This window comes from Gadus macrocephalus, chromosome 12, assembly GCF_031168955.1.
Source record: "Gadus macrocephalus chromosome 12, ASM3116895v1".
NCBI lineage: Eukaryota > Metazoa > Chordata > Actinopteri > Gadiformes > Gadidae > Gadus > Gadus macrocephalus.
The window spans coordinates 3,006,181-3,013,680 of NC_082393.1; positions in this window are offsets into that span (position 1 = coordinate 3,006,181).

Below are 7,500 nucleotides of genomic sequence, written 5' to 3' on the forward strand. Positions count from 1 at the left end.
CCGCGAGGTCACCGCCGTATCATCTATACGAGAGCCACTTTGCTTTAAGGAAGATCCTTATCTCAATGGCGGCTGTCATCAGTTAGAAGAGGAGCAGTTGTGGGGTGGAGCTCTATAGGTGGTCTGGAAGCCCCTTACACCCCCCCCCCCCCCCCCCCCCCCCCCCCCAGACGCAGTACCTCATCGCGGGGTGGGGTGGGTAGTTTCGGGGGCCTTGAGGCCTATAAGGTCGGGGGGATGTTATCTTTTCCCTTCTTGCGCCATTTTGTGAAGGTGGAGGACATTCTGAGGATGGGCGCCGGGTGTGTGTGTGTGTGTGTGTGTGTGTGTGTGTGTGTGTGTGTGTGTGTGTGTGTGTGTGTGTGTGTGTGTGTGTGTGTGTGTGTGTGTGTGTGTGTGTGTGTGTGTGTGTGTGTGTGTGTGTGTGTGCGTGCTACCCTCCAACCTGTTTGCATTGGACACACATGAGCGCGAGTCAAAACGCTGACTGGACTCTTGGACTTTAATTTGAGTGCTGCACTGGCTGAGTTCTTCAGCTGTCACTCGCCGCACGTGCAACTCGTTCATCCACCCCTTCCCTCACTCTTTCTCTCTCCCTCTCTCTACCTTCCCCGTTCTTTTCCCACCTCTCTCGCCCTCTTCTGTCCTCCTTCTCCTCCACCTCGCTGCACCCTGCTGTGTCCTCAGCGCACTCTCTTTCCTCCATCCTCTCCATCCGCTACCCCTCTCCCTCCTCCTCCTCCTCCTCCTCCTCCACCTCGCTGCACCCTGCTGTGTCCTCAGCGCTCCAATCTCTTTCCTCCATTCTCTCCATTCTCTACGTCCGCTACCCCTCTCCCTTCTCCTCCTCCTCCTCCTCCTCCTCCTCCTCCTCCTCCTCCTGCACCACCTGCTTCCTGCTCTTGCTGTCTGCTTGTTTACCTGGGCTGGCTGCTGACCCAGCAGTCCTCTTCCTCCTGCGTTTGTGTTCCTCCCCTCCACCTGCGTCGGGGTCGGACAGGGCGAAGTCTGGCCCCGGCCGTCGCACTTCACCTCACAGAGCTCCTGCAGCTCCCTCATCTGGCCTCTGCGTCAGGTTAACGGGGAGCTTGATAGGCCAAAGTGTGATGGAGGACCATAGGGTCAAATTAAAAGAGCCTGTTTGGGCTGTGTGCATGGACCTGCTGATGAGGCAGACGTGTGGTGATTTGTGAAAAAGGAAATATTTCTTTGGTTTTTTATAAAGGTACATTTGGCAGGATTTGTAAAATGTCCAAAATCGACATTGCCGTATTTTTCTGGCTTACACTTCTGATTAAGTCAAAGGAGGTTTTCTGCATAATGTATTACGTATTTATTCGTTAAATTGCTCTTTAAGTAAAACACACATTACCAAGCATCAACCTCTGAAACGTACATGGCATGATTTTAAGAGCACAGAGACCTCCCCACAGTGTAACAAAAGCACACAGGACTCCCAGCCTGCACGTGTCACAGGAGTGTACGGGATTATACACCATATAGCTCAGACTCACTTTACTGTCAAACGTCGACATGTTTGCCCTTTTCCGACTCCCAAGGTACCCAAAAAAAGCTCCCTGAGCTCATACCTTACATCACCAACCGCCTCACTAGTGAGACGACAAACAACGACACGAAAAACGCGCCACAAAAAAACGCACTGTTTTTTTTACACAGGAAACACACCGCAGTAGTCAGTTTAAACGTCAATGTGTTTCCACCGTCGACTGTTACAATCGATCACTTCTGCCACACACCAAGAAGAAAGAGACACCGAACATGTACCATACAGAAACCCGCACCATGGGTCTACAGCGGTTTCCACTCCAGAAAAACAATACCAGTCCCATAGTGAGAACATCACGGATGGGGGAGGAGGGGAGGAGGGGGGAGGAGGAGGGGGGAGGAGGGGGCAGGAAGCTGAGGAAGGCATCAGGGGTTAAGTGGAGGAGAGCCATGATGCTAAACAACAGAACAACAATAACAGCTATACTCCCAGAGTACCCTGTCGACGTGCTCCTGCGGCCTGATTTATTCATGGCCTTTAACTATTTATTTGCGATTTGACAAAGAAATAGATGTGTGTTGCGGTGCTTCTGAACCTTGGCGTTTTTTCTTCTTCTAAACGGATAAAATATTTAACAAAGCCTCTCTTCTGCTCTGCAGAACGGGAGGAGGAGGAGGAAGTGATTGCCTTTCGGGTTTGATGGCAGTCAACGGCTTTTCTGGAACGGTGAAGGAAAGATGGATGGGTGCGGTGGTGATGTCATCACCGTTAATGGACCTCTTAGTGTATCTAACCAAGGCATCTGTTGTTTGGAGTTTGGAGTAGGATCTAGAATTCGATGCAGATTTTATAGTTTCCATCACGTTTGTGTACATCATGTGACGTCAATGGATTAAATTCAATTCAGGCCATTTTGTTTCATGAGAGTTTCTCCTTATCCAAAAGACGTTATTTCGCAAAGGGAACATTTTAATAAATGTATTTGAGTGTCAGCCAAGTTTTGGACTATTCAGAACTGGCAATCATTTTAATTTGAAATTGACAAATGAATGAAGAACTCTGTTAAGCTTTTCACATTTCAGCCTTGTGTAAAAATAAGTGAAAGGGGAAAAAAATCTTCTTTGTAATCCAACAAACTTGTTGACTCAACTGTGTTCATTAAAAAAATTATTCAACAGTGTTTTTTTTTTTTTATCGTTTGGGATTTTATAGACTTAAAACACCCCGCTGCTGTGCGCACAGTACAATTTTGTTTTTTTAAATAGGTCCGCGGAGGCCGGTGAGCTTGGGTAATGAATTCCATTATATCATCCCTGCTCTCTCATTAAGCACCACATTAAGAGCGGCCAAACCTGGAGGAAAGTACACAAGCCACCATTGTGAGGTGATCCACAGAAGTAGAAAAACAAACCACTCTGCTTGAAATAGAGGGGTGCACCCCCCCCCCCCCGCGGACCACCCCCAAAAGCACAGGCTGCTTCTTTCACTCTGCCCCCAACCCCCCGCCCCCCCCCACTGAACCGAACCAACCCCGGCCCTGGCCTGGAAAATAAAGTGTGTGTGTGTGTGTGTGTGTGTGTGTGTGTGTGTGTGTGTGTGTGTGTGTGTGTGTGTGTGTGTGTGTGTGTGTGTGTGTGTGTGTGTGTGTGTGTGTGTGTGTGTGCGCGCGCGCGTGTGTTTGTGTTTGCGTTTTTGTGTAGATTGTGTGTGTGCGTCGGGGAGAACTGAAGAACTGGGGGGGGGGGGCTATCAATGTGAGGTCATAGTTCAAAGTACGAAGGCCATTTCCTTCCACTGTGTGTTCATGACAAACACGGAAACCAGTTAGTTAGAAAGACACAAAGATGGAAGAAAATAGGGAAAGTAAGAAGAAGAAAGGAAAGACGAGATGAGAGGAGCAGAAAGAGAAGCAAACAGAAGACAAGAGACCGGGAATGAAGGTAAGATCGTATCGCCAATTAAATACACAAAACACATCAAAACATCCTTGCATGCCTTCTCGATGCATGGCTCTGCTGTTGTCTGTGTGATGTTTGGCCTTTGCGTAGCTAATTCTGAAAAACTACATAGTATTTCCTCGGCAATTGGGTGGCCCCTCACAAGAACATAAACATGACATTTTTACTGTTCCACTGATGTGATTGTAATCTATAATGGAGGCCTCCGCAGAGTAAATGCCCCATGCCTTTTTTCTTTCAGGGTTTTTGTTAGTCAGTGAGAAGCCATGACCCATAATATAAACCACAGTTTTGCTCTACTGCTCAGGGCGGTTTGAAGTACCCTTTGCGACCCTAAAGGTATACTTTGGCGTTTTGTTCCAGTGCTCTCCCGCCTTAACCCTGATGCTATTTGCATGCATGTTTGAGGAGTGGATTCAATCATTTTTATTACCCGTTCATGTTGCCCTTGTGGCGCAGCAATGGGCTTTCTCCCTACACCGTTAATTATTGTACAGTCATAATCCACTACGATGTTTGGATAGACGTAGAAATAGAGTGGCGAGATGCTGAGATAACATAATGATCGGTTACATCAGCAAAAGCCACGCGACTGAAGAGCTTCAGGAAAATTACAAAGCGTAGCTCTAAATGAGTGAAATATTTTCCATCTTTATTCTGGCCCCCACAAACCCCAAGTTCTTTCCAATGGGACGAAACACTTGCGTGTTTTTGTGTGTTTAATAGTGTGTGCATGTATTTGCATCTGTGTGCGGGATGTCTGTGTGTACATTTACAGTCTCTGTGTGGCCATGAGTTTGTAAGTGTGTGTGTGAAAGAGAGAGAGAGAGACAGAGAGAGAGAGAGGGAGAGAGAGGGAGAAGAGAGAGAGAGAGAGAGAGAGGAGAGAGAGAGAGAGAGAGAGAGAGAGAGAGAGAGAGAGAGAGAGGGAGAGGGAGGAGAGGGAGAGGGAGAGGAGAGAGAGAGAGAGGAGGAGAGAGAGAGAGAGAGAGAGAGAGAGAGAGAGAGAGAGAGAGAGAGAGAGAGAGAGAGAGAGAGAGAGAGAGAGAGAGAGAGAGAGAGAGAGAGAGAGAGAGAGGGAGAGGGAGAGGGAGAGGGAGAGAGGGAGAGGGAGAGAGAACAGAGAGAGGGAGAGAAGAGAGAGAAAGTATGTGTGAGAGAGTGTGTATGCACATGAGTGCATGAGTGTCCGTGTGTGTATGTATGTGTGAATGCATGTGTTTGGTGCGTCAGTGAGAGATTAGACTCGAGAGATGAGACCCACAGCTCTCACTCACAGAAGAGAGCTGTGGGATTCTGTGTTTGCATTCTTGAGAGAGGCTGTCCTGGCTGTGTCGGGGAGCGCGAGATAGAGGGAGACGGATACAGTGTGGGAGTGAATATGACTCTTTTATTGCGTGACTTGTTGATACCGAAATATGCTCTTAAGACGCCCTCTCCCTTGGATTTGTTATCCACTTATATCCCTTCAGCTTTATTTTTATACAATGCTTCACCTTTTCTTGCCATTGATCCAAAATGGCACCCGTGGGAGACGGCAGCCTTTTCCGTGAAAGCCAGCTTCATGCAGACGGGCCAAATCGCGGCCGACAACATGTCAAGCTCTCTGAATGGCTCACGGCCTGAGCCAATCACAGGGGATGACATGTCCTGGCTTTTGCGCGAAAAATACATCCAGCATAATCCTTGGGGCATCCTCCCAAATTGAGAAACCCTAACCTTATCCTTGGGTTTGATCTCATTTGCGCATCATGCATCATTCTCAGATTGACGGTGTTAATGGTGTCAGTGACTCCCTGCTCGGAGACACATGTCTGTAGCGCTTCCAGAAGGCCCATTCCCTTCGGAAAACCAAAACGGACGAGAGTCATCAAGAACGTTCCGCATGGGACAAAGCAGCCCATCCCTGATCTGTGGACACTCATTACTTCCTCTTTCAACAGCACATTTTCTCCACTATACTCAGAGAAATACCTTTGTAGAATTGTAATTTTGTTATGTGGTCTCTCTCTCTCTTTCTCTCTCTTCTTCTTTCTCTTCTTTCTATCTTGCTCTATCGCTCTTTTCTCTCTCTCCCTCTTTCTTCTTTTTCACTCTCTCCCTTCTCACTACCTTGTTCTCTCTCTCTCTTTTCTATCCCTCTCTTTCTCTCTCTCTCTCTTTCTCTCTCTCTCTCTCTCTCTCTCTCTCGCTGTCTCCCTTTTTCTCTCTCTTCCTTTTCTCACTTTCTCCCTTCTCTCTATCTTGCTATCTCTCTCTTTTCTATCTCTCTTTTTTTTCTCTCTCTCTCCCTCTCTCCCTTTCTCTCTTTCTCTCTCTCCCTTTCCCTCTCTCTTCTCTCTCTCTTTTCTATCTCTCTCTCTCATATTAATCTCTCTCTCTCTCATATTACTCTCTCTCTCACCTTTTACCTGTCTGCCCTGCATATCTTTGTATATGGCACACGCGCACACACACACACACACACGCACACGCACGCGCATGCGCACACACACACACATACGCACACGCACACGCACGCGCGCACACACACACACACACACACGCACACGCACACGCACACAAACGCACACACACACTCACAAAAACGCACACACACACTCACAAAAACGCACACACACACACACACACACACCATGTCCCCAAAAGCCAGCTCCTTGTTTGATGTTAGTCCCCATGTCTCAGTCTCAGCCAATGATGTTCCTCCCCCCCCCCTCCGGCCCCCATACCTTCCTGTCTTAAGGAGCAATCCCCCCGGGTTCATCAAATGATTCAGCGGAGCCCAGGTTCAGTCTCTCATCGCCCGCCGCTCTCTCCGTGACCCCCCTCTGAACTTTGGTTCTTTCTGTTTTTTCTTTTTTCCCCCTGAAGAACAGGAACTCTCTCTGGTCCGTCAACACCTCCCACTCAGCCTCCCACCCCAACCCTGCTGAGGCCCCGTGAAGCACACACACACGAGCACGGACACACACACTCACACACACACACGCACGCACGCACGCACGCACGCACGCACGCACGCACGCACGCACGCACGCACGCACGCACGCACGCACGCACGCACACACACACACACACACACACACACACACACACACACACACACACACACACACACACACACACACACACACACACACACACACACACACGAGCACGGACACACGCACGCACGCACGCACGCACGCACGCACGCACGCACGCACGCACGCACGCACGCACGCACGCACACACAAGGACAGACACACACACACGCACGCACGCACGCACGCACGCACGCACGCACGCACGCACGCACACACACACACACACACACACACACACGAGCACGGACACACACACACACACACACACACACACACACACACACACACACACACACACACACACACACACACACAAGGACAGACACACACACACACACAAGGACAGACACACACAAGGTGAACGGTGTAAACATGAAAGTGAAACTGGGATTATACACTAAAGTTTGGTGAAACATTTTTATGAACCCATGTGTACTACTCCTGCTACACATAGGACATATGTGAAATATATATAACTTCACATATATTTATAAAACAAGAGTAAGATAATATAATCTCATATAATATCTAAAATGATCTAAACTAAAATAATATAACGGCATTGAATTTAATCAAATCTTGAATATTCAGATATCATATAGTTGAATCAAATACAATGCAATAAAAATAATATAATACAATGTATAATGCTCAAGAATGAACGTAAATGATCAAATCAAACGTATCTAATCCAATCTGATCCACCAGGTCAGGTGCTGCTACACTCACTCTTACAAAGCTTCTCAGAGCGGACGCTCAATGGTAGATTTTGGGCGATTCAGGTGGAAACTCTCTAATGGATGATTCATGATGTCTGGGCCAACGCTTCGGCCTCACAGCGGTACCCAGCTATGAGTTAGAATTTGTTTGACACCGTGAAGCTTGTTTGACACCATCCTGTCAAGATAAAAGTATGAGTTAATCGTGTTTTTGGGAGGCAAACAAATAC